This window comes from Marmota flaviventris, chromosome 8, assembly GCF_047511675.1.
Source record: "Marmota flaviventris isolate mMarFla1 chromosome 8, mMarFla1.hap1, whole genome shotgun sequence".
NCBI lineage: Eukaryota > Metazoa > Chordata > Mammalia > Rodentia > Sciuridae > Marmota > Marmota flaviventris.
This window is the reverse complement of record NC_092505.1, coordinates 78186622-78205677: the sequence shown is the minus strand read 5'-3', so window position 1 is coordinate 78205677 and position 19056 is coordinate 78186622. Positions and strand designations below refer to the sequence as shown.

The 19056-nt window shown below is 38.2% G+C and overlaps 1 protein-coding gene across 4 annotated transcripts in view; it reads left to right on the top strand.

Moving 5' to 3' along the window:
- Cmss1 (cms1 ribosomal small subunit homolog) overlaps positions 1–19056 on the top strand; it is a 331345-nt gene that overhangs the window by 260197 nt on the left and 52092 nt on the right. Inside the window, exon 1 of one of the 4 annotated variants that reach the window (XM_071615414.1) lies at positions 14317–14392. The exons of the other annotated variants lie outside the window; for them this stretch is intronic. The gene's annotated coding sequence lies outside the window, so the exon portion shown is untranslated. Of the gene's footprint in view, positions 1–14316; positions 14393–19056 lie in introns of those variants that run through there. 4 annotated transcript variants of the gene reach the window in all.

Here is a 19056-nt window from a genome sequence, read left to right as displayed (position 1 = left end):
TGGGAAGGACTTGGAAGTGAGTCAGAGAGAAAGGAATGAATCATAGTGGAGTGCAGAGTTTATACAAGACTGAAAATTCAGTAGGCAAGAGGACTACTGACCTGAGGTGGTGGGGTTTTGCTGACGGCTGTGAGTGCCAAGGCTTTGAAAACTAGCATCACTGAGATCTTTGGTGGAGTCTTTGGCCTCACAAGTAATGATTGTCTTGTTGCAGGCTCAGGTGCAGAGCTCTGTGGAGAAGCATCCTAGTACCTACAATCCTTTGAGAGGGATCTGCCAGGCAGTTAGTGAGGAAGATCAGCCTTTTTCCCTCTTGCTGTTGTGGTCAGCTGAGACTTTGCTTTGCTGGGTGTTAGTCGTAAGCCATGTAGCCCCAGTACCTGGAGAGCAGAGAAGAAGTATGGAATAGCCCTGGCATCTCATTTGCATGTAAGGTGGAAGCCCATTGGATTTGGGGTTCATTGGCCACTTTGTACGTGGGTCCTCTGGAGTGGGATGATATCAAGTGGAGTTCTTTCTAGACCATGGTGAAAAACACACGTTTATCAGCCTTTTGTGAGTGGTGGCTACCTGCTCCTGTCTGAGAGTGTTATACAGAGACTAGGAAGGAACCCATTATTTTTCCTCACCAGCCACACACAGCTAGTATCCTACTTTCCTTTAACTGGGACAATTAATATTACAGCTTAAACAGCAGCTCTTCCCAGCCCATGAGAAGGAAGGGAGCCCCTTGACTATGGCACAGGCCAGGCCAGAGACTCTTCAGGTAGGAAGCCTTGATAATTCAGAGGAAGAGCAGTCCAGCTTTGCAACCGGGTAAGGGTGGCCTTAGATCAGGTAGGTCAGGTAAGAAAAGGCAAAGGTTGAGCCACTGGAAAAAAAGTTATGACTCTCACATTCTTGCTTTCAGTGAAGTACTTCCATTGGGATTCTTGATTATGGTGGAAATAAGCCCTTCACAGGAGGGGCTAGAAGTGAGAGGATAAATACATGTTCTCAGAAAGGACATAATAAGCAGAGAGAAGTAGAAGTCCTCTTAAAAGACTTCACTTGCATAAGATGCTCATAGAAGAAATTGGACCCTTGTTGTAAATATGCTTTCTGCTTCTCCATAGATAACTCTTTTCCCTTTGAATCACCCAGCACTTGATCTGTACCTCTCTTGTGATGCTTCACATTCCACGTTATGATTCCTTTTTATGTTTTTATGGCTTCCTCTGTTAAACTGATAGTTCCTTGAAGGCAAGGACAGTGCTGGATACATTCTGTGTGCTCCACCTTGCTTTGTGTTCAGTAGCCACTTGGTGTTTGAATGTAGGAACCCAATCATTTACTGATCATCCTGGACTTGTTAGCTCTTTACTTAGTTATCAAAGATGATAATTTCAAAGGCAACCTTCTCTGTTTCCAGAGATCAGGGACTAAATTATACTAAAAGTGTTTTGTAATGCTTTGAATGTGTAGGAGAAGAATTTTCTGTTTAGGCAATGTTGCCAAGCCCTCTCATCAAAAATAGCCCTTCCATATACTGCCAAACTCTGCCAGGGCAGAGCCAATTGGCAAGAGCAGTTTAAAGGAAAAAGCAATGTATTGCCCTCTTCTTGTGGCCCTCCAGGTGTCAGTGGAGAAGGAAAATGTGTGTGGTTGAGGCTTGGATGCTGAGTGTTATAAAAACAAAACAGGCCAACTGACAGTGGGTACACAGATCTGACTGTGTGAAATACCTTCCTTGAATTTTACATGTTCCTGTGCACTCTGTGATCCTAGGCCAGGTGTCTTTTAAAGGAAACTGGTAATTTGAAGTCTCACTGAGTAGCAGAACAGTACTCTTTAAGAGGAGCCCATAAGTGTGAGGTCCTCTGTATGACCGAAGATCTAGAGTCTTGAGGGGTTTGTTCCTCAAATCTTGGCTCACTGATTGCTCAGCATTCTTAGTTTTGAGCAAAAAAAGAGCAATGGGCCATAAAGGGCCAAAGTTAGAATAGGGAAATTCTTATGGCATGGCTATGGGTAGAAACTTTAGAATGGTCACTTCTAGAGGCTGTTACACATTGCCCCCTAGGGATTTCAAACAGGAAAATATTTGTGTTTGGCATGACTGGCCTTGCAATAAATATGTTTGTTCAAAGAACAAACTGTTATATTAAGATAGATTTGTCTGTGTTATACTAAAGAAAAGAGTCTGTACCCAGTGTGTTGGCAGCATTATCAATAAACAGCTAATGTTGATGTAAAGATCAGCCTTTCAACTAAAGGATTGTGAGCACGTTTCCAACATGCTTCCCAGCTACATTTCATCAGCTGCATTAATGCAAGGTTCTGAATTAATAGAAGCATCCACCTACACCCCTTTCCTTATAGGCACAGAGGCCACATCACTAAATTAGTGATTCTAGTCATACTCTGAGAAGATGTGGCTTCTCATTTCCCCGAAATGAAGATAATTGTTGCCCACAAGCATTCAGGTTGGAGAGAGCAGGCTATGAGAGAAGCCCCCCTCTCTCTGCTCTCCCACCACCAGTCACACAAGTTGCGTTGTTGGGGCTGCAAAGAAGCTTGTTCAGAAAAGCATTAGATGGACTGGCTGGAGGCTCCTTCACTAGATGCTTCACCCTGACCTCTGCCCGAAGCAAGAAACAGGGCCAAGATGACATAGCTGTGGTCACACAAAGCCGGTTAACTGCATCAATTGTCTTTATTTGTTTGTTCAAGAACTCTGAGCTGCTCTTTCTTTAACAAGAAATTTGAACCACATTTTGTTTGAGATACTCCAGAGAGATGTAGCAATGTGGTTACCATTTCATAAACTTTTAAATGAAACTGTTAGCAGTTCACAACTTTGTTTAAAGAACAATGACTTGGAGCACAGGCCTGTGTTCTCAAGACTCGGAGGACAGTGACCAAAGCAGAGAAGAATCTAGTGCACAGCCAGCCAGCCAAGGCCTGCTTTGGTCCAGGAACCCAAATGTTAGGGTTGAGGGCGTTTCCCATTGTGCAGGAAAGGCAATGAATTTGGCTCTGTTGTTTGGTGATTTGCACCAATGCCCTCAGCTTGTTCGTTTTCATCAGATGAAAGAGAAACGCAGAAAAAGACCTGAGAACAATCTTCTCTGTTATTCCCCTTATTCCAGAGGTGGGTCAAGAACCACTTTCAGCTGCCATGCTTGTTTGTTCCATGTTTTTCTAATTCTGTGGTTTATTGTCTATAACACCTAAAACTTCATCTGTGCTTTAGTTCTGATCTTTTTGTTAAAATATCAGCATCCATTTCACTTTTTCCTCATGGTAGAATTTATGTTTATAGAACTCTTCACTTACAAGTTGTTTTCATAGCTCTGTTGTTCTCTTACCCTTGTCTTGGAAAGAGTGTCAACAAGTGGTATGAAAATTTTGTAAACATTCTTGTAAGAGCATACAGATGTGCATGCCTATGTCAGTTTTTCTAACCTATTTACAAGGACTGTTTAGTAGATAATGTAATCTCTCCAACAGAGATTAAAATTGAAATAGCCTTTATGAAGCTGGCCAATGCTATGATGTTAGAGTGGCATCATTCAGTTCCCAAGTTCATGAAACACACATGATTTTTAGGAAATTAGACTAGTAATAGCCCTTTCGATGCATGGTTTCAAAAAGTCAGTTTACCTTCCAGAAGCCATTTTCTTTGGATGGGTTAGAGTTCATATCTAACAATTTCATGGCTTACAAGTAAGGGTATGCTTGAAATGTTAACTAATTCCAGGGCAAAAGAAACTTCAGGAAGGTTTAGTAATCATTGAACAGAGTAGTTAAAGAGGTGTGAGATTAACCAGTTTTAACCTAAAACTTAGCATTTTTCATGTACTGTTTAAGTAGTACTGACAAGGTATTTCCTGGAGATTAATGACAGTCTGAGTTAATGGGCAGCAGGAGGGTCATTAATCCCTTACACAAAGGTATTTCTGAAAGTAAAAATGAAAAACAACTGCTAGGTCAAGAGGACTCAATCCCAGGAGATGTTTTAGAAGATTAGTTAGCTTTTCAGAAGCCCATCCTTACTACTGTTCTTGTTCTCCCTTTCTACATGGCCTGTATCAGCATCAGGATTTTCACTCTTCTAGGATGCAATTAGTTTTTTGGAAAGTAGTTCATAACCTTTCCTTTCATCAGAAATGAAATAAAATGTGTGTGTGTGTGTGTGTGTGTGTGTGTGTGTGTGAGAGAGAGAGAGACAGAGAGACAGAGAGAGAGAGAGAGAAAGCTTCCTGTTCTCACTGCAAACCTAAACACATCATCTTGAAAGTCACTCATTTTCATGTAGCTTCTCCCGGTCAGGTGGTAAGACAAAGTTTTGCTTGAGAGTCTAGAAACCAAGGCAGTCAGAGTAGACCTCCTAAGGATTATGATGAAATAAAATATCCATATGTGCTATGAAAGATACACAGAAATTATGAAATTACTATCAATGGGTAATAGAATTGATGAAACAATCAGACACAGACCACAGCAGTAAATCAGAAGAGTTTGATTCAGCAGAAGGACATAGGAACTAATCAGTACACTCAGAGTACCATTATAAACAGAAGTGCAAGCTTCGGGATTGCCAAACTTACCAGAGATATATACTTGGCAGGTAATAATGTCAGACTTTGTGGAAGTTCAGTTGTTTTCCAGAGCAGCCTAGGATTGACCAATTCTATATGTAGGCTAATCTGTATCTGTTCTGAGGATTCTCCCATCTGGCCAGATTTATTTATTTTGGGATTATGTAAGATACAGTATGACCTCTGGGCAAGAAGGACCCCAGTGGAGACAGGGAAAATGGTAGCATAGGATCTGAAACCACCTGTCAGACAACTTCACCAGAAACCCCACATTAGCTCTTTTACCCAAAGAATGGTTGAGGACTGCAGAATGATATCTTGAAATCATTGGGGGGAAAAAAATCTGCCTGTGTGCATAGATAACATCTTCTGTAACTGTCCCTAGTGAGGGTTTCAGAACCAGAAGCCTGAACCCTTACCTGGGCCAGCTGTTGCTCACCTTCCTACTGAGAATATCAGCTTCCTTTTGAGTCTCTTAGATGAGTTAGACTCCATCTGATGTGTTAAGGTAGTTTCTGATTGGTTTTTCTATTAATCCCAACCTAATAGTCTGATTCCTAAAGTATGTTTTCATATGTTGGGAAAATATAAGATGCCAGAAGTTTTTTTGCTGCTCTAATTTAAAAAGACCTGCTGAAAATAAGATAGAGAACATTTAAAGAAACTCTAAGAAAAAAAATTCTGATTAGTAGGCTAAAGGATAGAAATGTATGAGTTCCTACATTGCTGGGGAGACTGCAGATTGGTACAACCACTCTGGAAAGCAATATGGAGATTCCTCAGAAAACTTGGAATGGAACCACCATTTGACCCAGTTAACCCACTCCTTGGTATTTACCCAAAGGACTTAAAATCAGTATACTACACTGACAAAGCCACATCAGTGTTTATGGCAGCTCAATTCACAATAGCAAAACTATAGAACTAACCTAGGTGTCCTTCATCAGATAAATGGATAAAGAAAATGTGCCATATAACACAATGGAATATTAGGCATAAAAAAGACTGACTTCATGACATCTGCTGGTAAATATATGAATCTGGAGACTATCGTGCTGAATGAAATAAGCCAGTACCAAAAAACCAAAGGCCAAAGATTGTCTCATATATGTAGATGCTAACACATAATAAGGGAGGGGGAGGGAAGAATAGAAGTTTATTGGATTAGACAAAGGGGAATGAAGGGAAGGGAAGGGATGGGGGATAGAAATAGGAAAGGTAGTAGAATGAATTGGACATAACTTTCCTATGTTCATATATGAACAGATCACCAGTGAAACTCCGCATCATGTACAACCGTGAGAATGGGATTCTAATTAGAATAAGTTATGTGCCATGTATGTATAATATGTTGAAATATACTCTACTGTCATGTATATCTAAAAAGAACAAGTAAATAATTAAAAATATAGAAATTTATGAATCCTATTAAAACAATGACTGGCATTTTGCATCTAACATATATTTGATCTAACTCTGATCTAACACTTATAAATTTTCTGACTCAGGGAAGAGACTTAAGTTTGTAGCTACCCATTGAAACTGAATTACTGTTTTAGTGCTGTGAGTACAGGTGAAAATCTTTGTATTCTTCCATACTTTAAAAAAGAATCCTTGTTTATATGCAGATTAGTTCCACTAGACTTACCTGGACTTTTGAGTTCTCTTTTCAACTGAAATTGCCTTATACAAATGAACTATCCAGATGTAGATGGGGACATAATAACAGAATTATGTGCTGAAATAACTGAATTATTTAGGTCATGATTGCAGTTTTATGATACCATCTGGGAAAATGACTAAGTACGTATGGATTGAAGTAAACTGAAGTTTCTTCCCTTCAGTAGGCATGCTGGCCTCTCTTGACACTTTGTTGGTAGTGGAATTTCCTGGTCACTTTGCTTACTTAGAGAGCAGTGGATCCACAACTGTGTTATGGTTTGAACCGGAGCTTTCCTTCCACACATTTGGCAGGTACTTAATGCATCAGCACAGTCTTTCTGAAACCCGACCTAACCACTTAACGATAGAATAATAAAACTTGCTATCTTGTGTGTACAAATGCTGTCTTTCCAAATTAAAAAAGAACAAAATAAAACACTATGGAAGTGCCTTGTTTTAAAAGGAGTAATTTAATGCTCTGCTGTTAACATTCTCCCAAGGTAGTGTTACATAAATAATCACTGCTAGACAGGAAGAGTCATTTCCCATTCTGGAATAATTTGAACACGTTTAGGATTTTTATTGTCTCTTCAGAATCCTCTGGGCCTTGGAGTCATAAATCATCACTTTCTTGAGTATGGAACTTCCATTACATGATTTGAATTTTATAGTAGAAGAGAGTAAGATAATTGCAAAAAGTAATAGTAATAGGAGTTACTTGCATAGGACCAAAGAATCTCAGAGAAGGTTAAAGGGTATTTCTACTTATTTAACATAAAATTTGGTGTTTTAAATTCATACCTGTCTGTGGGTGTACAGTGTCTCAATCAGTGATTCATAACATAGGGTCCCAAAGAAAACATTCAAATAGCAATTCCCTTAACTTCTAGGTGAGTCTCTAGCCCAAGGCTTCTTAATTTGGTCCAGGGAATCCCAGGTTTTGTGTTTGTATTCTGTGTCCTGTAATATTATCAGCTTCTCAAAAAAACTGGCATACCACATTTTCAAGCCTGAATATTTTTAGACCCAATTCATAGCATCATGGTGAGGGTTTTCTGTATGAATAATGATGATAATAATTCCTGATTACTAAGTACTTATATGCTTAATAGCTTGTATTTCTCACCTATTGCTCAAAATGAGAATTGTTACTATCTTCATTTTGTGGTTCAGGAAGTTAAGAATTTCAGGTTAAATTACTGGCTGAAGATCACATAATCTCAAATAAAAGATACAACAATTGAGTACCTTTATAATCCAGAGTCTTGAGTTTGGTTTTCAGAACTCCTCCACCAGAACCACCTTCAAAGTACCAATAGCCATATTTGCCCTTGTATGGAAAGGAAAGCCTAGGAAATATCATTTGAAATAGCTCCAGCCCCCAGAATCAGTTCACAAACAGATGCCTGGTAGCTTTGGGAACTAGAAAACTGGCACTACAACGTTTCATACACTGCATTTCTATTTTCTCCTTCCTCCCCTTCAAGAAGAAAAAAAATAAAAAATTTCCATCTAGTCTATACTAACAAAATTTGCCCTTCCTCACTTTTACAACTTAGATATGGTCTTTAACAATTGTGTGTACAAATGCTGTCTTTCCAAATTAGAAAAGAACAAAATAAAACACTATGGAAGTGCCTTGTTTTAAAAGGAGCAATTTAATGCTCTACTGTTAACATTCTCCTAAGGTAGTGTTACATAAATAATTACTGCTGCAATATCAATGTCTTTGATCCATATTTAGTGAGATTTTTGCTGTTATAGAGAAGGCTTCCCTATGAAGTGTGGTTTTCTTTTGGCTGCAGACTTAAATGTAACTCATTTACATTGATTGGTGGTACTGCACTCACAGGGCATCTTGATCAAGTGAAGACACCTGTGTGCAGAGAATTCTTTGGGATCTTGAGGTGTTTCCCAATGGTTGTGAGGCTGCTAATATCACTTAGTATAATTATTTTCTCTTAGGGTGCTAATATTACTTAAAGCAATCAACATCACTTAGTGCTACTCAGGTTGTGGTCTATTGTCCAGGGATTACAGGCATGGGCCACTGCACCCAGCGACTGCAAGTTTCATGTTGCTGCAACATCTCAGCATGTGATCTTTATTCTTGTGATTAATTTTTATTACAGTCAGTGATGAATTAACAAACTTGTCCAGTGCCACAGGTAGTTGGAAAGCACAGATTTAATGTGTTGCTACTAAACTCCAATTTATATAGGAGGGCCTCTCAAAATGCAGATTTGATTCTAGGGCAGAACCTGAGATTCTGCATTTCAACATACTCCCAAGTGATGCCAGTATCCCTGCTGCCAGCCAAACTTTGAGGAGCAAGAACACAGTGGACTTGTATAATTTATGTCCTATTTTTTCTTTAATTGGTTTAAGTACTCATCTTGTCCTTGTTAAAGTTTTAAGTAAAAGATATAACAATAGAATACCTCTATAATCCAGGATTTTCAGTGATAATCTGTGCCAGTCATCCATGCTATTTCCCAGGCTTCAAGATGACAATTTGTTATTATGACCCCAGATCTTCTGTCAGGAAGGGTGAAACTCCATAAATAGACAAGTCTCTGACCAGATCCCTCTCCTTGTATTTCCCTATCAGGAAGCCTGCCATGTGAATCTAGCTTCTTATATATTGTGTACTCTAGTTTCTTATACCCTATTCCTTTACAGCAATAAACCTCTGTAATTGAATCATTTCAGATTTTTATCCTCCTCATTTTAGGATGACCTACTTTCCCATTTTTTCTGGAAAGAGTCCCACATCCCAGGAACCCTCTCAATCCCAAGTATGCCTGGAAAATTGGTTACCCTACTTCCTTTATTTTTCTAGAGTTGGATTCAAGCACTCTGCTTGCTGAATCTCCTAAAGAGGGCAAACATCTTTTGAACTGAAAGGACAAATCTGATTCAGATGCATAGGTGTGTGATAGCTCGCTAGGGATACAGAGTTTCAACAAGCATGGGAAGACATATATCTTTTGGAGGAATTTTCAGATACTTGGTTTAAAACATTATTAAAAGGAATTTTTTGTATCACTATTGCTTCAACTTTTGTTTCAACTTTATGTACCTTCAGAAAGTCAAGTGAGTCTTATAGAAGACATTTCTCTAATTGTAAAAGTTCAGATAATTAATCACAGATTGATATTGGTAGATAACTCCAAATGTCCTTAATATACAATGGTCTCTTTGGCAGCCAAATGCCCAATATAATAAGTAAGATTAATGGACACTAGCACACAAATACCTAACTCAAGCCAAATGACTTTATTTATTCATCCATATATCCATATTTTTCACTGAAATTTTGCCAAACACGAATTATAGTGGAAAATAATAGTGACTTTTTCCAACCAAATCCTAAATACTTTTCATTGTATTTAAGAAATAAATCTCAGATGGGGTAGAGAGAGAAGATGGGAGGGGAGGGGAGGGGGATAGTAGAGGGTAGGAAAGGTAGCAGAGAACAACAGTTACTAATGTGGCATTATGTAAAAATGTGGATGTGTAACCGATGTGATTCTGCAATCTGTATTTGGGGTAAAAATGGGAGTTCATAAACCCACTTGAATCTAATGTATGAAATATGATATGTCGAGAGCTTTGTAATGTTTTGATCAACCAATTAAAAAAAAAGAAAGAAATCTCCATTTTTATCACTCTTGATATGAAGTTAGTTAGGCTTTGATTATAAGGAAATACAATAATACATTTTTTAAAAATTTGAACTAACTATACCTGCTAAGGATCTAAAACCAAAGTGGAAAACAGAAAGCTTAACCCCACATGCTCCCTGATCAAATGTGAAAGTTCTTAAAATAGCTTCATGTGGAGCTGTTAGGAGCAGCTGAAACAAGGAGTCCTTGGTGTCCCCAGTCAAAACCTGGCAGTTTAATTACATGGCTCAGAGGCAGCTGCCTCTGTTTCTTTCTGTTTCAGAGCCAGGCACAGCAGCTCTGAGGGGAGCCACAGAGGCAGCCTTTGCTTTGTCCACTTGCTATCCTCCTCTGGATTCCAGTTATCTAGCCAAGGAATTGTCCCTAATTCCATCCTGAAGATCTGTGACATCCATTCCAAATCATGAACAGAAAAGTAGCTAAACGTCTCTGTGCAAAGAATTTCAACAAATTTTAAATAGACAGAAAAAAAAAAATCCAGGAAGAATATAAAAAGAAGTAAGGTCTTGTTGCATTTGTTTAGTCATAACTAATAACAGATAGAACTATGTCTGGTTCTCTGCATACTGATACCCTTCTGTTAGTCAACAGCAGATCAGTTTACTCTCTAATTCCATCAGAAAGGCCTCCATTCACTCAAGACTGCTCTGCTCAGCTATGTACAGCTCTCAGCCACACTTAACATTTTCCCAGGCCAAGAATTTTTTTCTTGTGATGTTTTCTCTCTTACCCATGATAAACTGCTTTTCCACAAGGACCCACTTGTGCTTCCACCAGAAAGAAACAGGACTGAGTGGGCAGTTGTCTGATGTGACAGCCTATGTTGTTAGGCTGGTAGCACTAATTAGCAATTTAAAATCCCATTTGCTTTGGCAAATATACTATCATACTATGCTACTCTAATCCTTAACAGTCACCAAACTTTCTAAATTATGGAAGGTAATAATGTTTTCCATTCTTATCACTCAGAATTGTTTTTTATATCATACAATGAATGGTATTAGCAGTAAAGCCAGAGTTAACTAGTTTACTCTCCCATATTCTGCTTCATTGTTCTATCCAAAAAGAAAATTTTTCAAGGGCCAGAGGAAAGATTTCAAGGGTGAGGATGGAAGGGGAATCCTGACACTTTCCCTTATTAGATAGTTTCCCATTTGTCCACACCATCTTCAAACAGTAGGTAGAAGCTGCAAGTAGGTATGATGAAAATTTAAAATTGTTCTTGTGTTTTATGTAAGAAATTACTCTATAAGGCTGTGCATCAGAGAGAAAAATATCTGAGCTAGTCTAAAACCTAGTTTGTCCATCTGCCAAGCAGAGAATGATAATACCTGCTTTTCCTGTCACACAGGAACAAATGAGTAACCAACATGTGAGTCTTCCAAACAATGTAAAATATTTCATGAGTGTAAATGGCATTGTTGTTACAATTAAGGATGTTATGAAGTCTCATTGACCCAAGTGAGAAGCACAGTACTGCTACTCTTTCAGTGTGGGCACTGTGATTGACAGTGTCAGAAATGTCTTGAATGTCAGATTTGAACCCCTGATTGCTAGAGAGATTATAATATAAATTGTGTTCTAATATCTTCCTTAAGGATTTCCTTTGGAATACAGTCCATACAATTATTTCCTAACTGAAAGCAAATTTTTCATTACCATTTCCTTGGTATACTATTCAGGGACTTTCTTAGGGACATCCTATCTGATTCAGTTCTGAAGAAGAACTGTCATTTGAGTCTTTCACTATCTATAGCTTAGACAGAAATATCAACATTCCTCAAAGTAAGGCTCAAGTATTTGTACTAAAATGTATCTTCCAACTCAATTATTTTACATTGAGTTGGTCTCTAGAATTGTCCCCATATCTTGCAGATAACTAAATAACCCTGTTCAAAGTAAGAGAAAAACTTTTCTGGTTCTTAACTTTTAAGCAGGAATGAGAGAAGTTCTGTGGTAAACAGCATGCACAACATACAGATTCAAAACACGAATGAGTGGCCTTTTTGTGCAGATTCCTACTCTCTGAGCATATGGAGACCATATTTGTTTCATTGACTGTATCCCTGTTAACCTGCCTGAGGTCTGGCACAGAGTAGGCACTCCATACTGATCTGTGAACAAATGAACAAGTGAACAAACTCTTCACTATAAAAATGTTCCCCCTGTTAGAAATGAAATAGAACATTGTTCCACGCTCAGAATTAATGGTTAATAAATGCTGGTAGTTAATAGTTCTCACCTAAGGAAATAAAACAACTAACACTTTTTCTTTAACTGTTTTTTTTAATGCAACACATTAGAGAGGCAAATATGTAATTAACTTTTTGTTTTCAGTTAAGACAATTAATAGTATGGAATGCATTCTGAATGAAGAGAATTCAGGGTCCATTACTTTGGGTTTTTCCCCATTGTTGGAGCTGTTCAACTTAGGGCAAGTTGTAGTGTCAGTCTCCTACAACAGTGCTTCACCAAATGCACCATCATGTTGAAACCACAATAAAATATCTGTAGTGACAGTGCCACTACGTAACACCAATTTTTGACTAAAATTCTTCACTTCAGTAAAGTTTAAACAAAAAGACAATTATATATGAATAGTAATATACACTAAGCTCTAAAAATGAATTCATACCCCTCTTAATAATCAGTACTTTTCTGACCCAGCATATTTATGGAGTGTTTTTGCTCTGTTTATAAGAACCCAAACCCTTATCACTTTGGGAATATTACATGGAAAGCTCTCATTGTGTAGACCTCACCCTTAATTAAAACATTTGTTTTAAGGAAGTCTAAATAGCTCATGCAAATTATTGTTACCTTCAGAAAACTTCAATAACAAACAGCTCTTACAGTATTTATGCTAATTTTAATTAAGCATAATAGGAGTTTCATAGTAGTGTCAACTGATAATTGTGGAAGATACATACGATTTTTTTAAGGGACTGATAAATTGGAAAGTGTCATCATAGGAATGGCATTTTTAGTTGCAGCTCGAGGAACATTGCCATAATTTGAATAAGTTCTCTCCAGTAACAAACTACACCATGCCCTCCTTTATGCAAATATAATACACATGAAATATGCTGCATGTGGTTAAACAGTATATGAACTGCACTCTTCTAGTGCTTTCATAGATTTATACAATATTGCATAAAGAAAGGTGAACATCAGTTGTAGGACAAAGGATTTTGACTGAACATATATCTCTATTAAAAGGAACTCCTATATACAAAACTATGCAGCCACCCTAAACACTGAATAATACTTCTACCCAATGAGTACAGTGAGCAAAGCTTACTCTGGTATTAATTGGTGGCAGTCTGTCATCATTTCTCATTTACATTGAAATGTGGATATCCAATCATTTTCTTTGGGATAAGTGACAGCAAAAGCTCTTGATAATGATCTCTCAAGACCTTCCAAAAACTCTACCTCTTCTGTTCTCTAGCTACTCCCACTCCATCAAATCTTAACATCACAGAACTGTGAACAAAGAAAAAACAGAATACTATCTGGTTGCCTGTAAGATGCTAGTATCTTCTTCTACTGATCTTTCCATGAAAAGAGAATTCTTCCTCTCCAAACTAGCATATCCAGTATTCCTCTCCATTTCATCACATGGTGGTGATTTTTAAAATTTTGTGTTGATCATCCACATCAGCTTACAAATTGATGCTACTAACAAGGAAACTCAATTGCTCAAACCTATCCTCCCTTTTTTTTCTTTCTTTATTTTTTTTTCACCACTAATCTTACTTTTAAGAGAATAGTAATTTTAAATTTCATTTTGGTTTTCTTTCATGCCTACCAATTTAGCAAAATTTAACTTGCTGTCAGAAAATTCCTCTGTTTTGCAAGTGGCTCTTAATCATTTTAGCCTAAAAGTTATCTTCATAATCTCTTAATCATACCTGAGATTTACTGCATCCTCTTGCATAATAGTCAGAAGATTCTACTTCTGGAGAGCAGAGTTGGCAATTCCCAGCTGCTGGAAAACACAGAAATCCTCAAAGCCCCTTCTCAGCAAGGTTAAGGACACTTAACTTACCATGCAGGGACCTGCACTTGATCACTCTTGGTAGTTCTCTCTTCTCATCCCTGCCAAAATCCGATAGTGGAGTCTGGGGACCAACAACGTTTTCTTCTCTTTTTGGGCCCCCTCTCAGTTTTTATTTTGTGGACTTCAAAGCCACGGAGAGTTTGCAACCAGGGGCCAGTGATAGTTCTGCAAAAAAGAAGTAGCGGGGAGCCCAACACCAACTGGGCCCGAACTCTAAATGTAACCCTCTTCTCTTGCCGGACAGTGTCCTTCATACTCTGAAGACAGGAGACCTTGCTGAAACCCTCACCCCACAGCTTTCCAGTCTCCAGGGAAGAAAGGGTCTAATTGGACTGGGCTGCAAAATAAGGCGACCCAAAAGCAAGAGGCCATCTGCTGAGAGCAGACAAGTAGAGGCAGGTATAGTCTCTGTGAGCGTGTGTGTGTGTGTGTGTGTGTGTGTGTGTGTGTTTGTATTGCATGCCTGTGCCCAACAGCTGCTCTCCAGATTAGAAAACACCACTCTTTGGCAGGCAACTCTGAAACACCCTCTTGGTTGTTTCAAATTCTTGCGCACATCTTGGCTGAGAGTAGAAACCTCCCGGGCACAACCTAGTCCCACTTGTCTGCCATGTCACTGCCCCAAATACACTGTGAACTACAAACAAACAGGAGTGCCAGCCTCTTAGGAACAGATGCCCAGATGGACATTAAATTGCACCTCATTTGTTCCCTGCAGCCATGAGCTGATGCAGGCCTTGTTGGAGATTTAAGTAACAAGGGCATGACCCCTTCTTTGACAGCCATAACCCAAGGCACTATATGTCGACATTCACAATTACTAATGCTATGTTGCTCTTTAATTTGAATGCCTGCCTATTCCATTTAATGTCACAAGAGTCAGGATGCAAAGTGCTAAGGAAACTCTAGAGCAGCATCAAAAATATTCGGTGGTTATTATTGTTGTTATTATTATCTGAGGTTTTGTTTTATATATTTTTTATTTGTTCTACTTAATTGTACATGACAGCAGAATGAATTTCAATTCATCATACACAAATGGAGCCCAACATTTCAATTCTCTGGTTATACATGGTGTAGAGATGCACCATTCATGCAATCATTGTTTTATATTATCCAGTGTTAGAAAAACCTCATGTTTTAGATAGCTAAAATTTGAATATTATGTGTGTTTGTGTGTAGGTATATTTTTTCATGAATCAACTTGTATACTTTAGTCTGATTATTCTAAAAGACAAGTATACCCTCTATATCACCACAGAATAATACTCAAAACCAGTAAATTAATGTGATTTCTATTATGATTTGGATCTAGAGTGTCCCCCAAAGTCTCATGTGTTTAGAGGTGGGGGTTTAGGGAAGTAGTTGGATTATGAGGGCTCTGACCTTGTCAGTGAATTAATCTCATGATGACTGAATGAACTATTGGGCAGAGGGACTTAGTTGGAGGAAGCAGGTCACTGGCCAGTGTGTCCTGGAAGGGTTTATCTTCTCTCCAGCTCTTTTCTCTCTCTGCTTCCCACCTGCCATGAGCTAAGCAGCTTTCCTCCAGCACGCCTTTTTGCCATGATATTTTTTCTTCATCCCATGCCCAGGGCTATGGAGCTGGCTGACCTACACAGAGACCTCTGAAACTGAGCCAAAATAAACTTTTTCTCTTCTAAGTTGTTTTTGTCAGATATTTTGGTCACAGCAATGAAAAGCTGACTAACATAATTTCTTTCTAATCCTTTGATCCCATTCAATTTGTCACCAAATTTCTCAATAATGATCTTTATAGAAAGTTTTTTTTTCTTTTGGTTTATTTAGTTATAATGTCTCTACTCTCTTTAGTTCTGAACAGTTTTTCAGTCTTGTCTTTTGTGACCTTGACATTTGAAGATTACATTTTGTAAAATATTCCACAATTTAGATTTGTGTGATGTTTGCTCATTGCAAGATCAGTGCATTTTTTGGCTGAAATACCACAGAAACAATGTAGTATTCTTAATCATATCAGGAGACACATAAATGGAATTGATCTTATAACCAACCCCACTTAAGATTTATCTGCAGTATTTCTCCACTAGAAAATATACATATACACATATGTGTGCACATATACAAACACACACACACACACAGAGTTACAGCTATTGCTCTGTTTCTACATTAAATACCATGATATCACACTGACAACTCCAGTTACAATCAAACACCACAACAGCATTCTTGCTTATGCCCTTCCCATGTTTGTAACACCATTCTCCAACAGTGAGAAATAACCTGGTTTCTGTTAGTCTCAAACTACTACTTTGCTCACTGCCCATGTGTGTAACCAAACTTCTGACCCTACTGGCTCCTTCCTGGACCCTTCCAGTCTTTTCAGCCCCATCAGCCCTGATCCCTTAAGCAAGAGAAGGGGAAAATAATCAATTTTTTTTTAATAAAAGGGAAAGAAAAAGATAGGATGAGGATGAGAGTCCCATGCTCTTTCTATACCTTGAGCTATCCATGTCTTAATGGTGAGATAAGACTTAGAAATTATTGTGCTCTCTATGTTAGGCACATTGTGAAAGACATGCATGTGAAAGATATTGCACTTGGGAATATAATCTAGTGGATTTTTAGTATAGTTACTATGTATTAATTCATAATTTGTGGCAGCACTACATTAAGCACTTTGTTATCTAATTCAGACAGAAACCCAGTGAGAGAAATAGTATTTTTCCCACTTTACAAATTAAGGAACTGAGGTTTGGAAAGATTAAGTAATCTTTCCAAAACCACTGAGCTCAGTAGACCTTGGGTTTGCATTTAGTTTGGTCTAACTCCCTCAGCTCTAAACTCTAGGACTATATGAGAACAAATAAGATGTAATTATTCATCATAGTGGCTTCCAGAAGGAATCCTCAAATTCTGAATGCAAAATCTTCTAAAGAATTGGGCCACCCAATACATTAACTGCTAACTATATAAGGCTATTAAGTAATTCAAATTGAGATATGTTATAATTGTGAAATGCACAGTAGATTTCAAAAACATAGAGAAAAAAAAGTGTAAAATATTTCATTAATAATTTTATCTTGATTACCTGTTGAAGTGATAAAACTTTGGATACATTGGGTTAAACAGAATACATTTTAAAAAAAATCTATCAGGTACAGTGTAGTGTGACTTAGGAGGCTGAGGCAGGAGGATCTCAACTTCAAGACCAACCTCATCAACTTAGTGAGACCCTTTGTCAAAATAAAAAATAAAAAGGGCTGGTATCCAGATATAGCTCAGTAGTAAAGCACTCCCAGATTCAATCTCCAGTACCAAAAAATAAAAAATTGCCTTCATAATGGCCAAAATGTGGAAACCACCCAAATGTCCCTCCATGGTTCAATAAGCAAAATGTAATGAATAAAGGAGAATTACTCGGGCTTTAAAAGATTAACCTGTACACTACATGAAGACCTTATGCAAAGTGAAATAAGCTAGACACAAAAAGGACAAATACTTTGACTTACAGGAGTCACCTAGAATTGTTAGTCACAGAAGCAAAAAGTGAAGTAGGGTTACCAAGGAAAGGGAGTGGGGACAAACAGTGAGGAGTCTTGTTAATGGGTACAGAGTTTCTTTGGGGATGATGGAAACGTTCTAGAGATAGATTCGGTGATGGTTGCATGCAAGTGTAACCATACTTAAGGCCACTAAATTGCACACTCAAAAAGAGTTAAAATGGGAACACCCTCTGAACATTTATCACATTTTTTAAATGCATTTGTCCTAACAGATTTTACCAACAGCAAAAGTGACAAGATTTAAATTTCATATATTATCCTTTCTTTAGTACACCCTAAGGATGGAGTCACTGACTTATATGTAGAAATAAGAAGTGGGGATAATCCACAAAGTAGAAAAATATCTCCAAGTAAATAAGTCTGTTAGCGTGAATGGGAGCCTCTCTTCCTTCGAAACTCACCTGGGGACAGTGTTTTGGTATTCTACTTTCACATTTTTTTCTAAAGTGAAAATGATAATAACAGGTTAACTTTTTTAAATGAGCAAACCATGCTCTTGACCTCTGCAAATCGTTGCAGATAATCTGCACTCTCCTATTTCCAGGGGCTATTTCTTCATGACTTCTAGAATGCCAGAATACCAGGTGACAGCTGTTTCAGCACTAAGGCAGTCCTCAAGTGTCCTATTTTGATGTCATTATGTAATGTTTTTCTCTTGGCTGAGTTATCATCCTCAGTAGCCTTGTTGACATGTTTCACAGCATAGCTCTCCACTTATGCATCCATGTTACTTTTCAAAGTACACTGGTTCTCTGAAAACTAGAGAAAAAGGGAGGGAAGAACAGTCCCAGCAACATCTCAAATTAGTCAAAAAAAATGTTTTCTCCTTTGCTAGAAAGTTCCTTTATGAACAGGAGTTTTTCTTTTTCCTTTCTCAGCACTTCTTCTCTTTAAAAATGTTATTTCATTCTAGACTATGTTCCTTTTTAGTTACAGTTATAAAGAGGTGTTGTCTCAGCCAAAACTTGTTCATTTTTTCAGTACAAATCTCTTCTTAGTAATCTCTTGTCTCTGATAGCATAAGGGCAGGTGTACACATACACAATCAAAATTTTCAATTTCCTACAACAGATATGTACTGAGTGCCCACAATATGCCATGTACTGTGGTAGGCCTTGGAGCTATATAAAAACAAAACAGTGTTTTCCTGTCTCTGTCCTTCAAGAACTCAGTTTAACAGGAGAGGCACTTATGAAAATTCTGATTTTATGAGACTGGGGTTTCTGATGTGGGGCTGCATATAATGCTGTTTGAGTCCTCTTGAGGTAGAGGTCAGGGCGGCTTCACAGAGTGGGGTGTGAATATTTGAACTGGACACCTCGAGGGAGGAGGAGTAAGTTTCTGCCAGGGAAAGGGTAAGATGGAGGATGTTCCAGGCAAAGGTCACAGTGTGGGCACAGGCACCCTGGCAGGAAAGCACAGGATGGCTGCTTCTGTGCCTCAAGGTCAGGACGTGGTGTCAAGCTTTGTACTAGATAAAGTGGAATCTTTATGTGGGCCCAGATCTTTCA